At 49.3% G+C, this 16,128-nt stretch overlaps 1 protein-coding gene across 5 annotated transcripts in view; it reads right to left on the bottom strand.

Annotated features, from left to right (window-relative positions):
• The window catches only part of Apba2 (amyloid beta precursor protein binding family A member 2), a 232,012-nt gene extending 223,373 nt beyond the window's left edge, over positions 1-8,639 (bottom strand). For 3 of the 5 annotated variants that reach the window (XM_076935320.1, XM_034521737.2, XM_076935329.1), the window contains exon 1: positions 8,021-8,165. The gene's annotated coding sequence lies outside the window, so the exon portion shown is untranslated. Of the gene's footprint in view, positions 1-8,020; positions 8,203-8,455 lie in introns of those variants that run through there. The other 2 variants (XM_034521728.2, XM_034521720.2) reach the window with 2 other exon arrangements.
• Positions 8,640-16,128: the final 7,489 nt, after the last annotated feature.

Raw genomic sequence — 16,128 nt, 5'->3', positions numbered from 1 at the left:
ATTAATAACGTGATGTCTGATTTGTCATAGATCTTGTCGTGCCTGTAGAAGTGCAGGGGCAATTTAATCTAGCAAGCCTATAAATCTCTAAAGGGTGAAATTAAACATCCAATGCTCACGAGGCTGGGACGAAGCAGCCATGGCCTCCTACAGAGCACCCTGGGGAAGGAGGGGGACCCTGGAAAACCTTCTCTTCTATCCTCAGAGAACCCCTCTTGGTGACCTTAGCATGGCCCCAGGCCCCCAACTGAGCCTTATTCTATCCTACGTCCCTCTGTGTATCACCTCGTCCCTCTGTGTATCACCTCGCCTGTGGATGTGACCACTGTAATGCCCCTCACAGCCATTCACCCATGATCCTACTATCAGGTCTAGAGGCGCAGTCCCAGAAAATCCACTATAGCTTGCTCAGTAAAACTGTATTATGCTCACTTCATCTGCTCTCTTCCTAACCCCTCAGGACCAGCCAAGGCAGTTCCAGACCTACCAGTCAGGATGCATAAACATTGTGTACCCATCTGGGTCCTGACCAACACAGTCTAACTAGTCCTAATACCAGGAAACTAGTCCTTCCCCTATGCCCTGGATTTCCCACAAAGGATAGCTCTTCTGCTCCAAAAGGGCAAATTCAGCCCCTTCTCCAGAATAAGGACTGTGAACAGTAACCTCCCACCCCCACCCTGGGTACACATACCTCCCAGTTTATGAATCTCTGAGAAGACCCTGGACCAAAATCTATGACTGAGCTCTGGTATAAACACTCTCCAGCAGCCTCCCCCACCACCACCCCTCCTCATCTCACCCTATGCCAACTTCATACAGCTCTACACAGGGAACAGAGAAGAAAGATTCAGCAAGTACTCAGAAAATACTCATTGGATAGACGGATGGATGGATGGATGGATGGATGGATGGATGGATGGATGGATGAATAGAGAGCCCTCAACAAAGGGACTTACAGGCAATTAAAGTAAAGCATTTGACTCCTTAGTTTGAGTATAGAGAAGTTCCTGTGTATCCAGTCAGTAAATGATAATGGCTAGGTGAGAGGCTACCCTTGAAATGCCCAGAAACCTCCCTATCCCCCACTTCCTTTACTAAATAAATATCATATATAATGGATAAATCAAATGATATATACATGGATTAAAGGCATGGTTTCAAAAAGCAAAGGGCGGGGAACACTACCAGTCCAGGCTCCCTCAGAACAGCCCTCCACATGGGATCAATGCAAGTTGGGGGTGAAACTGCCCCAGGGGGAAGAGCAAATCAAGTATAGCAGCTGCCGTCACCACTGCTGATCAAGCAAAGATCTGCCTGTGATCAAGGAGAAAATCAGTACTTGCTAAAATGGAAATAATTTCAAAGCTAAACTCGGCTAATGCCCAGGAGTAAGTCAAGACTGGCAGTTTCCAACCCAAAGCATCACAAAGACAGGGCCCCAGAACCAATGGCGGCCCCCCCCCACAAGCTGCAGGGCCCTGGCACTCAAAGAGCAGAAACCGTTCCCAGGGGAATCTTTACCACAAAGTGAGACATCTAGCAGGGATGTGGGTTAAGAAAACTGACCATACTCAGTGCCATTCCCTGGAGAACAGATGCCAAGATGGACTCACTCCTGCCTCTGGGGCTCAAGATCTGTCTAGGATCCACAGCCAGAATTGGCTCACATGTCAGTCAGGCAGCAGTTACCACAGTCACCAGCCAGAACCTGAAACTGAGACATAGCAGGCAGGATCTCTCTCTCTCTCTCTCTCTCTCTCTCTCTCTCTCTCTCTCTCTCTCTCTCTCTCTGTGTGTGTGTGTGTGTGTGTGTGTGTGTGTGTGCACTGTGTGTCTGTCTCTGTCTCTCTCTCATACACATACACATGTACACTCACACATACACACGTGCTCACACATGCTTATACATGTACATGTACACCCTGATGTATGACTACATTGCCTGAGGAACGTGTGCACACATCCAGATTGCACTTCACCCTCACCATCACTCAGGCTGGTGAAGAAAGTAGTGCAGATGTATGTGTGCCCTTCTCAGGACAAGCCTAGTCACAGTGGAGGGAAGACGGCAGGCCACGCCCACTCCTGAGCCTCCGATTCTTCACACATGTCCCATTCTGCTCTACCCTACCCGTGACAGATGTCAGCAGCTCTGGATAATACGGACAGATGTTACAGCACATGGCTCACTTACTACACCAAAAGACCCAGAAACTGCGTTTTATGTGAACAACGCACACGCTTGCTGTCAGAGAGACCTGAGAAATCCATCATCCCTAAATGCACGCACTCACTCAATTGATGGCTCTCCTGTTCAGGAAACAATAAATTCCTCAAGAAAATTGCTAATCAAACCAACTGGGAAAAGCCATAAACTATATATATTTTTAAATTAACAATGCACACAATGGTTCAGAGTCATTCATATTTAGCGTTCCCTTGCTGGGAATCAATTCCAGGAATATAAAATCAAACACAACAAAAACAAAACACGCGCACACATAAACACACATATATGTGTACTCATATCAACTGAGAATTCTAAAGGCCGACTTCACTCTTCTAGTTGCCACTTACTAATTTAGGTTTCCTCAGAAGTGGCTGAGTGGCTCCAGACCAAGCATGCCCTTCTGCCACTGATTCTGGAGACCAGAAATGCTGAGTCCATGTTCACTTCAAGTGTAAAATATTAAGCACCTAGGGTCCCACCAACGGCAGCTGTTCTGATGACCCCCAGCCCACCTCCTAATCTCTATGGCACTCGAATTCCCACCCATCAAGCAACAGATTCTCCAAACACATACCGCAAACTAACCCTGTGTGCACTGCAGATAGGGAAGGGTCCCAAGTCCTAGCCAGAACCACCCAGTTTATAATGTCCCATCCCAAAGGACAACGGGAGGGAGATGTGCCCACACCCCCTCCAAGCCCTGAGGCCAACTCCAGTTTCCAGGTCCTCAGCTTCTCACCTGCAAATTACGACTACACCACGCACTTCCAGTGAGAAAGAAAACCATTTAAAACAGTAAACACAGAGAACCAAAGCTCTGCACACTGAGCTGTCCCGTGCAGGCTCACTCCTGTTGGCTTCTTCATCAAACTACCTTCAGATGCTGGAGTGCTTCAGGGTCTAGAAAACACTCCTGTAGTCAGTCAATGCAGGCATCTCAACCACATACTTTTATCTTCCTCGTCTGATCTTTCAATCACAAAACAACAGATGTGTCTTACTTTGGATTAACACTTCAGAGTTCAGAAAGCATCTATCTATGCTAGGTTCTCTTAGTGGGCTACCATTGAAACTCACAAATGGCGCTTCTCCAGTCAAAGAGGAAAAAGCCACCACCGGCCTGAAGCCACAGAGGCATCCCTATGAAGCCACCTCGATCACAACAAAAGCTTGCATCAATTCAATATTGGTTTCCGTTCATGCCTCAAAACAATTTTAGACAGAGAGAGAAAGGCTCCAAACCCCAAAACTTGCACATGGCCCCCGGGGACAGAGACACGGGCAGGCTGTTCCTGTTATTCTAGAGTTCATCTTCTCTTCCTACTTCCATTTCCTCGGGAAACCAGGGCAGCTCCGAGGTCAGAACACAGGCAGTGGAGTCAGGTGAGAAAAGGCATCCAGCAGGGAGAGCTGGCCAGAACAGACAGGCAAAAACTAAGCACCCTTGAGATACTGGGTCTGACAGTGTACGAGACAGGTTTAGAAACGTCCAGTGAGGGAGAGAAGATCTGAAAGACTGCTCAGAAAACCAGGGCACTTGACACTAAGCAACATGATTTAAATACCCAGGCAGAAAGAAAGGCCTTCCCAAGTTGTCTTCTAATCTCATGTTCCTAAGCGTGCATACACACACACACACACACACACACACACACAAGTGTACTAAAATGTGACAAAGAACAATGAGGAGCAGAATAAAGCATTAGAGAAAAAAGAGAAGGAAGATGGAAGAGGAGGAGAGCTGAGCAAGAAGGCCTGCCCCCAGTGCATTGTCATGGATGCACCTGTAAGAGCAAGAAAGGCTAAGTCTGGTAGTGAGGCCTGCCTGATCGCAGACAATCTAAGCCAATAACAATTCAAAAGAACCTTCAGCAGGGAGCCCGAAGGTCCATTATATGAGCTGGGTTAGCCTCACCACCACATTCCCTTCTAGTCTCCATAAAAAGCAGGCTAGCAGGGTCTAGTACTGTGGCTCTGCCCTGTCTGTCACTGACCTCAAGATCCTGCACCAGGTTTCAGGATCCAAATATGAATTCCGTTTGGTTCCAGTCCCAGTTATAGGGAAAGGCAAAGATAACAATGCCCTTGGGGTTCAGGCATCCATTCATCCCACAATAGCACCAAGGATCTGCCATGTGCCAGGCACAATTCTAAATGCTAGGGATACAGAAGTGAATGGTCTTTACATTTGAGTAGTAAGAGACAGACACGAAACAATGAGTACTGTATATACAAGTGAACCGCTGGGTATTAGGTGCTAAGGAGACACACAAGCTGCATTAACAATCGGGAAGCGGTGCCGACGCATGGAGGGGGGTTCAGGGAGCTGGTATATAAACAGACAGAGGAATAAATCATAGAGCAAGCCAAGCAGGCATCTGAGGGGGCCACGGAGCATGCTCTGAGGAGTGAGCAAACCTAACAACTTGAGGTCAAGGGAGGAGAAGGAAACAGCCCACCTTGGCTGGAGTCATCAAGGATGGACACTACGACTTGGGCCAAGGTGGAAGACTGTGACAGAGTAGGTGGTAAAACAAGGGAAAATTAGGCAGGGGCTGTCTGCCAGGAGCTGCGCAGACTTGAGGGATCGTGCTTAAGGAGGGAGAGCTACAGAAATCGGGCCGAGAACGTAGGTGTAGAGTGGGCAACAGGGAATCATTGACCACTTAGGAAAGCCTAGCATTGCCCCGATTGACTGAGGAGGACCAGTCTCATAGCTCAACCCTAGGAAACCTCAGGGCAAGCATAGAAAGGGTAACCCAGGACCGGTGAGCTTTCTCAGCAAGTAAAGGCATTTGCTGCCAAGCCTGACGAGCTGAGTTCAATCCCCAGAACCCATATATGATAGAGGCAGAACATCAACTCCCATAAGCTGTCCTCTGACTTCTTACTCTGTGGATTGCGTGTGTTCCCCACCACACAAACAGATGAAGAAGAAAAAAAAAAAAACCTGTTACAAAACCACAATCAAGACTAACCTACTCAGATGGGGCTGCCCATCTTTAGTACCCTCCAGTGGGTGAAGTTTTACAGAGCTTGACAGTATGACCTTGAGGGTGCTGTCCTCCTAGGGTTCCCTTGAATGTCCGGACAGGGACAGAGTGAGGACCAGCTGCAGGAGAGGCGAGAAGCCAGTCAGTACCCATGATGCTGAGTCAGCCAGCAGGCTGCTTGGAGACTCCTGCTGGCCCTGGCCCAGCTGGTGGGTAGGGCATAGGAGAGGAGGAGTTGGAGGAGAAGAGCCCCCCCCACCAGAGCTGTCACCTAATCATCCTCCATTGGAAAAATTAAGCAGCACCCTGGCCCCTGGCCCCTGGGCCATCAACTCAAGTGTAACCTATGTCAGAAATGCCTGACTGCCAACCAGCAGTCACACCACCCCTCACCAGAGGCTTACATGCCTCTCATCACCAGCAAGGGAGCAGGAAAAGAGGGCACATGGCCCAGGCTGCCACCATACCAAAGGCACAGGCTGTAGGACAGGATATGCAGGTAGCTGCCATTTGCTTTGGAAGGCCCTCCAGGCCAGTGAGGCTGTTCAGAACCTCCACACCCATCCTTTCCTAGGTTTGTACGGAACCGCTGTGGAGACCCTCACCTGTTGAGCCACATGAGAGCAGAGGACAGACAAGGAAGCAGCAGTAAGTCGGGGACTAGAGGATTCCTCTGTGGTCAGGTACTACCCCATTCTGCACCTCCAACGGGGCTCAGTGACCAGTGCCCAACCTAGACAAAACCTGGCAGATGCCAGCCTCACTATCAAATGTGTTTTTCCTCTGAGTTCCTCAGTTTTGTCTAGGAAAAGTCAAGGTGTTTTAACACTCCCTCTTAGCCTCCAGGGGTGTGATTGGTGTCTTTTACAATTATCTTTTATTTTTATCTGGCATTTCTTAGCTCAGTTGGCAAATCGGATATTTATGCACCTCCATTTCACAAACCATCCCTACCAATTATTACTGTGAAACTACTATTTTATTCAAAAAAGAAGAAGAAAGAAACAGAAAGGTGTAGTTCAGAACTATCCCAGGGATGGTTATGCAAACTAGTTAACAAGCTACCACTTGGGTCTGGGGTTGCCTCCCAAGGGAAAGAGGAAGACAAGCAGAAGCTATTGGTTCTCAATGTCAGCTCCTTCCAACTCGAAGACTCTGGTTCACATCCACTCACAGGCCATCTGATTCAGTCGAGTCCAGCACCCTAGACATGGAAAAGCAGCAGTGGGGAGAGTCTACTGCCTGACACCAGAAAGATGAGAAAAGCTGAGGGTGGTGGTCCACTGTTACACCCAACTCAAGAGACTGTCCCAAGAGCAAGCAGACAAGGGCTTGATGGTGTCATGGAAGGAGAAATGTTGGCACCTCCAGCTTATAGCCAATTCCACTGATGCCTTCCACATGGCTTGGAGTCCCTGCAGGTTCCAAGTCTGTGTCACTTGCCCCTCTGTCTCAGAGCTGTAAGAGGCTCTCTATAGCACACTATGACCACCCAGCAGTCAGAGTGCAGGACAGTCATCCAGCCACTGTGGCCTGAGTCCCCTGCCTCAGACTGCTGCTGACCAGGAAAGCCCCTGCCTCGCCTCATTGGAGGGACCCTGCCCCAAAGGAAGACTGCCCATTGGTTCTCGGCACCTGCAGATCTGTACTTCAGAAAAAGTTGTTCACTAGGACCCTTAAACCTTGTGGGTCTTTGTTTCTGGAACCACTGTCTTTTCCCAAATCCATAAAGGAAGAAGAGGCCAGAGACAAATCAGCTCAGAGATGAAGAAAGGCCAAGGACAATAAGCAAGGTTTAAGAACTTCACCTAACACAAGGCCTGAGAGAGCTGGCTGTATTTAAATTCGGATTTAAGTTTGGCCTCTGTCAAGTCACATACAAATAGACAGATACTAAAGAATTAAAAGTCTTCCACAACTAAATTCTAAGTTAAGACTAGCAGGCTTTTATTTAAGGCACCTACAGCCAGGGCTGGTCGTTGCAGAGCCCCATTGGTACCTGCTCTTATCCCTACCGCACTCAGGGGAAGTTCGCCCACAGCTTTGGCATATAGAGGCCTGCTGCCCATACTGCCCCATGTGAAAGCAAGGCTTGGAAAAGCTGGGATCAATGTTCCCCTTCATCCTCCAGACCCAAGTCCCCTTGGCAGGCTCTGCCTGCCAAGAAGAAGTAGCCAGGCTGAGGGGCATGTCCCTGCCACATCACCCCAGAGAATATGGGGTGTGGAATTTTTAACTGAGTTTCTCCCCGGGGCCTCATTATAAAGGGAAAGGGGAGGGGGGTACAGATCAAAGACCGGTTGCCTGGAAGCAGCGAACCCAGCAGCGACCCCAAACTCCCGAGTTGCCGCCCAGCACCGGGACTTGGTATCAGTGCCAAGCAGCTCCCCCCTGACCGTCCCCCCGGAACGCACTAGAAGCCTGCCCAGCATAGGGGGACCCGAACGAGTGACCATCTCCTCTGGCCACACCGGGTAGCCCTTCGCCACCGCTTCTTAAGCCCCTGATAACCTAGCTGCCAGCTGATCCCTGCCGCGCCCGGCAGCTGGTCAGTGGTTGGGAGGGTCCGGCGGGTCCGGAGAGAGAGGGGCGCTGGTCCGTAGCACCCCCAGGTCCCAGCGGCGGCCCGCTCTGTCGACGATGCCCCTCCGCCGCTCCAGAGCCCCACAAGGTCCGAAAAGGAGCGCTGGGACCACAGCATCCGCGCCCCCCACTGCGCCCCGGCTCCCCCCACGCGTAACCGGGTAACCCAGGCTGCTGCCGCGGCGACTCTGGCGCCCCGGGCCCCGCTTACCTGCGGCCGCGCGGGTCGCGCGATGCGCCGCCGCCCCCGACTGGGTCGGCGAGGCCGAGAGCGGGGCGCCGCCGCAGCTCTTTGTGAGCCCGCGCCGAGCCGCACACCGAGACTGCTAATGAGCCCGGGAAGCTGGATAGCGGCGGGCGCGCCCCGGACGCCGCGCACGGCACGCAGGGCCGCCTCTACCGGGCGCACGCGGCGCGGCCCGGGAGCACCCGCACCCGCACCCGCACCGCCCTCACCGCCGCCACACCGGCCGCCCCCGCTCCTCCTGCGCCCGGCCACGCGGGATGGAAACGCTTTCTAAAGAGACCTTAGGGAATCAAGGGATTCAAGACCGCGCGGCCGCGCAGAGTGCAGACAAAGATGCTTCGGCGCGGCGCCTCCGGGCGCGGCGCAGGGACAGCGGCGGGGGACAGAGGACAAGCCCACCTGGGACCTGGGTCCTTGGGATACGGGCTGAGGCCGGCTCCGCGAGTCGCGGTGGCTCCTTGGGGAGCACACAGATTCCTGGGAGTGAGCTGGGACCGGCCAGTTGAGGAGCCTTAGTTGTCTGGTCCTGGGCAGGCAGAACAGGTGAAGGCGATGCTGCCGGTACCCGCACCCTGCCCCTGACGCCGCGCTGCCCCCTGGCGGGCTCCGGGGAGCGTGCGGCGCTGAGGGGCTGCGGCGACCGCGCCCTGCTCTGCCAGCTCCTCTCTATGCGGAGACCCGACTCAAATCTAGGGTATTGAGTTTCTAGGGTATTGTGGCCTCAAAAAGCCTTTCCTGGGCGGCAAGCCTCGTCCTTCTTCCCTACCGTCGATCCCCAGAGGCCTACTGGCCGCAAGGTCTTCTCATCGGGTCCTTGATAACCACTGAGTGTCTGATACCTGTGTTGCCTAGGCTGTCCAGAATGGAGAGGCCCCCTTACCTCTAATACCCCCTAAGAGAACCAGTCGCCTATCCCTCAATAGAAACAAACCTCTTGAAAGTTCTTGAACATTGGCCATTGTTGTCGCCTTTGACCTTTCACTCAGTCCTATGCATTTGTGGCAACTTGCAGGTTTAAGGCATACAAAGTGCTCCGTTTTTAAGGGCGGTGGTTCCCCTACCTCACTTCAGCCCCCAAATGCTTCCAGTTGACCTCGGTCCACTCTGTCCCTCTCCGTCTCTTCCTTCAATCCTAGATTGAGATGAAAGCCAGGTGCCAGAAGATCAGAGGAATGTCACCCAAGGAAGATGGGGCTGGGTGGGTAAGAAAAGCACTTCCTGATGCCCACAGTGACAGAGGAGACCCCTAGAAGGACCTGGAGAAAAGCTGGATGCAGGGGCAGACCAAGTAAGGACCTCCTGGGCCTGTGTCTGCCTCCCTTTCACCCTTCATCCCCGCCCCCATCCCCATCCCACCAGTCAGAGCAGAGCAGCTCTGGCTGCCCAGGAACCAAATAGGTTCACTCTGGAGCCGCTCTTCCTCCTCCTAGAACTGAGCGTACCTTCCTGCTTATTGTCCCTCAGCTTGAACATTCTACTGACCCAACTGGCAAAAAGTTCAGCCCAACATTTTCTCTAAATGGGAAATGGTTCCGTGGTACTGACTGTTAAGTGTGAGGTCCAGATGTGTCCGTCTGCTCTGCAGTGCACTGTTCAAGCACTCCACCTCCCTTCCTGGGTCTACATCCCGAGTCCTTGTTTTCTTGAGACAGGTTCTTGCTCTGCCACCCTGTGAGTTTTAACTCACTGTCCTTCCTCAGCCTACTGAATGCTAGGGTTACATGCTTATGATGTGTCCCTTGGCAAGCTTGCTTGGCACAAAGATGACCAAACTCCATAGGAAATTAGACACCTATGCCTAAAGATCTATATGCAATACCCACTGTACCCTGTGTCTGTGCTCAGGGGTAGTCTGAGTAGTTTGAAGACATACCCCTTAGTAACTGCCTTTGAGCTCTTTCCAGAGTCACAAAGGTAGCCAGGGGGCAACAGTGTCTGATATCCATAGAGTCAAACATTCAGGCCCATCCATCCCCAGCCTCACTCTGGAGAGATTGAGTCAGACCACTCTTCAATGACTCTGTAAAGAATTGAGTGGGGGATGCTATTAAGCATGGAAAAAAAAAAAACCTGAGAAGTTCTGCCTGGAAATCATCTTCATAAGCAAAGAAAAGCATGTAAAATGTTTGCCAATCAATCATAGTTAATTACATTAAATACACACACACACACACATTGAGAAGTATTTTCAAAGAAATTTTGACTGAATTAAAAAAATAAAATGGGCAATTCACAGGAAAGGAAAGACAAGTGGCCTTTTATCTCTTAACACTTGTATTACCTTTCAGAGTGTGTGTGTGTGTGGGGGGGGGTGGTCATTACAACTTTCAGGAGTTGGTTCTCTCCCTCCATGATGTGATCCCAGGGATTAAATTCAGGTCATCAAGCTTGGCTGCAGACACCTCTAACTGCTGAGCCATCTCACCAGCCTACAAACAACTAGTAAACACACGTGGGCCTGGGAGTGCGGCTTCAAAATGGGACACTCTCGTAGAGTACACGAGACCCTGGCATCAATCCCCAGCATCACAAAAGGAAAAAAGAAAAAGAAAAACAAACTGAAACTACTCTAAGCTGCTGTTGCTTTTACTCGTCAGAGACTCTGGAGTCAACAGCACAGTATGTTCCAGAAGTCAAGGGAAAGCTGGCAGACCTCTTCACAGCCCAGAGGGGTGTACACTGTGCAGCATCTGTGGAAGGAAATCCAACCACTCTTATTAAAACCACACGTGCCCATTAGTTTGCACTCCTCAGCTTTCTCTAACAAATACCTGTGAAAAGAGCTTCTTAAAGGGGATGTTTATTTAGGCTCAATCTCTGAGGTTCCAGTCCACTGGTCAGTTGACCTTGGTCCTGACCTCTGCTGAAACAGGACACCACAGCAGGGAGTACACTGCAGAAGAAGCTGCTGGCTAGGGGACCTACAGTCCACTCTGAAGGACACACCTCTAATGATCTAACTCCCTCGCTCTAAACCCCACCTCCTCACAGTGCCAGACTGGGGAACAAATACTTAGCACACGGAGCTTTGGAAGACTGTCATCTAAACTGTAGGGAATCCTTTAGCCTACCTCCATGTGCAAAGCACTCATGTGCAAAGGAGCCGGGAGCATGGTCAGTATACAGTAAGGGACTATCAGCAGTCTTAGTGCTCATGAGTTGGGGACAGCTATGCGCACTGGGAATATTTGAACACTGAAATCGCATGCTGTCGGAAGGGAAGGAAGAACCCTATAGCAGGGTGACATAGGACAGTCTCTGGGATATATGCATATGTATAGATGTATTTTATTCTCTCATGTATTACATCCTGACTGCAGTGCCCCCTCCCTCCCCTTCTCTGTTCTCTCCACCCAACACACTGCCCCTCTCCCCCAACTCATCCCCTCCCCGTTCCATCTCCTCTCAGAAAAGAGCCGGCCTCCCACATAAACCCAATGCTGCATAACACACTACAGTAAGACAAGGCACATACCATCCCATCAAGGCTGGATGAGGCAACCCAGTAGAAGGAAAGGGTCCCACAAGTAAGCAAAAGAGTCAGGAACAGCCCCCTCTCCCACTGTTAGGATTCTCACAAGAACACCAAGCTAACCACCATAACATATATGCAAAGAACCTAGAACAGACCCCTACAGGCTCCATGATCTCTGCCAGCCCCCATGAGCCCTGGTCAGTTGATTCTGTGGCCCATGTTCTTATGGTGTCCTTGACCCCTCTGGTTCCTCCAATCCTTCCTTCCCTCCTCCACAGGACTTCTCGAGCTCCTTCTAATGTTTGACTATGGGATTCTACATCTGTTCCCATCCGTTGCTGAATGAAGTCTCTCTGGTCTCTTTGATGACTACTCTGCTAGGCTCAGGTCTGGGACAAAGAACAAGGCGCAGAGACATGTACGTTCATGTATGTGATTAAAGGAAAAGGAAGCTGAACATGGTGATGCACACCTGTAATCTCAATACTTGGGAGGCTGAGGCAGGAGGATTGAGTTCAATAGCACCCTGGAATACACAGAAAAACTGATGTAAAAGGGAGGAGAGGGTAAAGGTTAACTCAGTAAGTGCCTTCATTCAACTGTAAGTCTCATTTAGAAGACCACAAGAAATTAATAGGATTCCAGCCATCTCTGGATAAAAAATTAGAGGCCAAACAGGAGTAACAGGAAAAGTTTTTATTGATATTCCAATATTTGATATATTTGTATAATATCCAATATTTGATTATTCATCCCTGATTTTTTAATTATTCATAGCTTCAATGCTTAACCCTTTGGAGGATAAAAAGACTTACGATATCTCAGCATAACAAAGGAAGCTGCTCATCTGGTCAGGAGAGGCAGAAAAGTTATAGAAAAGGACCAGGGATCAAATCTCCCTCCAGGCACTTCCTCAATCACATGAAGACTTTCCACTAGGCAGTGCCGCCCCCAAAGGTTCTATTAATATCCACTAGTGCCAATCAGGAGACCATGCCTTAACATGGCCTTTGAGAGACACTTGAAATTTCTGGATCCTTTCTCTGGGGAAAGAAACCAAACTAGTTAGGTAGCAGGTGTATATTGACCACACAGCTATGCTACCTATCGCCACTTAGTGGCTGTATTCATGAATTGCAGGCTTGCTGCCAGTGTCTATAGGGCAGAGGAGTCAATGACCAGGCCAGATTTCCTGCAAAGCATTGGAAAACTGCAGGCCAGATTACTCTGCTCTTGCCATTACTTATTTCTTAAAATAACACAGGCCTCTTTTTATATACAGAAGAGTATAGACATTTTGAGTTATATACTGGGGATGATGCTGCACCTTAATAACTTGCAAGCAACAGAACATTTTTCTTTCATTCCCACACTGACTATGAAAATAATGCATTTGGTTGACAAAGACACATCTTTGTTCTGTGGAGTTGGTAGACCATCTCCGCTACCCCAGAGTTACTTCTGGCATCAATCTCTCTGGGCTCCATCTTCCTTAGTGCCTAACACTGAGCCTCTCTTGTTCACCCCATCCTTCATCCTTGTACAGCCCAAAGAATGATGATCCAGCAGCCAGACTCAGAGCTGTCTCAGTTAATGTGCCATGTGAGGCAAGGCCTCAGGCAAATCACCTAGAGTAGTGGTTCTCATGCTGTAACCCTTTAATACAGTTCCTCATGTTGTGGTGACCCAGGACCATAAAATTATTCCAATGCTACTTCATAATTGTCAGTTTGTTACTGTTATGAATCATAAATATTTTATATGCAGGATGTCTGGTATGTGACCCATCTCAACCTCTGAGTCAAAAGCTGCTGGCCTAGAGTCTGTACGGCAGTTTCTGTCTCTGTTCCTTCTCTAGAGAGATTGGCTTCAAATCTCTAGCATCCAGGACATCTGAGGAGAAACGCAAACCTCAACCATGTCTTGATGTTCTGGGGCATGCATACTGTCAGGATTAAGAGAGTGAGGAAATTACCCATCAGAACACACACTAACAGACTCTCTCACAACCCAGAGCCTTGTATTGGAAGACAGAGATATAGGGCATGGGAATGGCCTTGATGGGTTTGGAAGCAAAGTATCTTCCAAAAAACCTAAATACTACTGATTTCTTGGCTGAGTATAGGATGTAGATTCTGAAAAGGAAAAATAAATCAAGCCTTTATGGCAACAAATGAACATTCATAAATAGACGCCTCTTGTCCCCATTCCTCCAAATCCTGGCCTGTGGTGCCACAGTGTCTAGACTGAAGGGCAGGGTGCCTGAGGAGCGGAGCGAACACAGCCCTTGTCTGTGATCATGGCAGAGCCTGTAAGGAAGGAGCCGCAGTGTGGTGCTGATGTGCTGGGGAAAGGCAGCCCTCTGCTCATTACAAGAGAACTTACCATGAGTGGAAATCAGCACAGTGCAGATCTTTGTTGTTCTCTGGTGGCGAGGACAGAGAGCACATCACAGATATGGTGTAGCTGTAGACAGCATCTATAGTACAGATGACAGTACAGACAGCAGTGACTGTATACACAGTTGAGTCCATATAGATAGTACAGTCAGTGAAGCGACTGTAATACACAGTTACTGACCATGTAGATAGTACAGACAGAAGAGTGGCTGTAATACACAGTTACTGTCCATGTAGATAGTACAGTCAGCAGAGTGGCTGTAATACATAGTTACTGTCCATGTAGATAGTACAGTCAGTGAAGTGACTATATACACAGTTGAGTCCATATAGATAGTACAGTCAGCAAAGTGGCTGTAATACACAGTTACTGTCCATGTAGATAGTTCAGACAGCAGAGTGGCTGTAATACATAGTTACTGTCCATGTAGATAGTTCAGACAGCGGAGTGGCTGTAATACACAGTTAAGTCCATGTTCAATGGTTTCACGTTTGAGATTCAACCAAGAATTTAAAGTGTCTGGAAAGGCAAGTCTGGGATTTAGCTCAATAGTAGAATGCTTGGGTAGTATGGTAAGGCTCTGGGTTTGATTTTCCCAGAACAGTTCACCCTTCTTCTGGTTGTCCCTATTCAGATGTTGCCTTAGGACCCACTGTGTTCTGACCCGTGGATTAGGTGCTGGGCTTGGCCCTCCTGTGCCACAGGGATGGACACAAAAGTTGCATCACAATGATCCATGTAGTCCATCCCTTCTCTCCATCTCTGCTTGAGCAGGTATGTGATCCAGGTCATTCCTGGCAGGCTCCATGCAGTCCAGTCTCAGTCTCATGCAACTGAGATGGTACACACTAGGGATGATGAGAGCTTCCAGCTGCACCTATGGAGCAACCCACAAATAAAAATGGGGGATGAACAGACAATGAACCATGAAGGTGTCACTGTAGGTTCGGGGTCCAGCTATGTCTGATCTCTCTGCCTCTGGACATTTCAGCAATATGAGTCAATTCTGATTTCAAGGATACTCCTGCAGCCTTAGGAATCCTGGCTGAGGGGTTAGAGATCTGGCTCAGTGAATGAAATGCTTGCTGTGTAACCATGAGGAGCTAAGAAGCATGGGGTTCCCCAGAAGCCATGTAAAAACTGCTGAGTGCAGTGGTTTGCATGAGAGCATGCAGCAAGTCCATAATGGGGAGATGAGGACAGGAGGCTCCCTGGAGTTTACCAATCAGTGAGCTCCAGGTTCGGTGAGACCCTGCCTCAAAATGTCAAATATAGAAGTGACTGAAGAAGACAGGTGACACCAGACTCTGGCTGTATAGTTCCACAGAGAAGTAGAGACAAAAGGCAGAGGCTAGAATACAATAAGACCCAGAGAGCTGTTTGTGGTTCCCTAGTACCAGTACATATGAGGGGGGTTCCAGGAAGAACAGCAACATTTGTTGCCCTAGGTCCTTGGGTCAGCTTTAAATGTATTTTAAAGTGATGTGTCCTGAAGTCAGAGCAAAATGTCCAAAGGGGAAACTGAGGTGTGAGGTACCTATAAGGCAACAGTTCAAGTAACTGCTTCAGGAGACTGGATGTCCTGGAGGCCCAGCTCCTGCTTAAAAGCAAGCCACAGTGTGAAGCTCTAAGGAACATTCTATCAATGGTGACACTTGGCTCTGTGTGACCATCAGCATGGCATGGGCACACAGGATGGCTCTGTTGAGCTATATATGTGGGGGCTCAGAGCTAACTGCATTGTTTTGCTTCTCTATAGGGAAGGACCCTGATCTGAGGGGTCTCACCCAAAGCCCCAACTTTATCTCTCCTTTCTTCCTGCTCTGCTGAACTTGTCTTACCCATAAGTGACCACGTTTCTCCAGTCTCCTCTCAAAACATGAGGGCTGAGCTAGGATCTCGGTCAGTGGTTATTTGGTGTCAATTTTGTGATGATCTGGCCAAGTCTAAAGGTGGGTTTTTCAAAACCTAGAAGAGTGGTACCCATGGCAGGACCCAGAAGAACCATCTAGAGAAAGACTCATGTGCCTAAACCTAGGATCCATTGGGCTTGACACTGACAAACCACCATAATGTGTTTGTTCTAATGTGTTCTTTCTAATGTGTTTTCTAATGTGTTCTTTCTAATATGTTCTTACATGGAAGATGTTGTACAAATACATAAATGTGAATGAAGCACATGTTGGGAGTGCCTGAG

Source organism: Arvicanthis niloticus, chromosome 1, assembly GCF_011762505.2.
Source record: "Arvicanthis niloticus isolate mArvNil1 chromosome 1, mArvNil1.pat.X, whole genome shotgun sequence".
NCBI classification, from domain to species: domain Eukaryota; kingdom Metazoa; phylum Chordata; class Mammalia; order Rodentia; family Muridae; genus Arvicanthis; species Arvicanthis niloticus.
The sequence above is the reverse complement of the archived record's forward strand: the minus strand, read 5'-3'. Positions and strand labels throughout refer to the sequence as shown.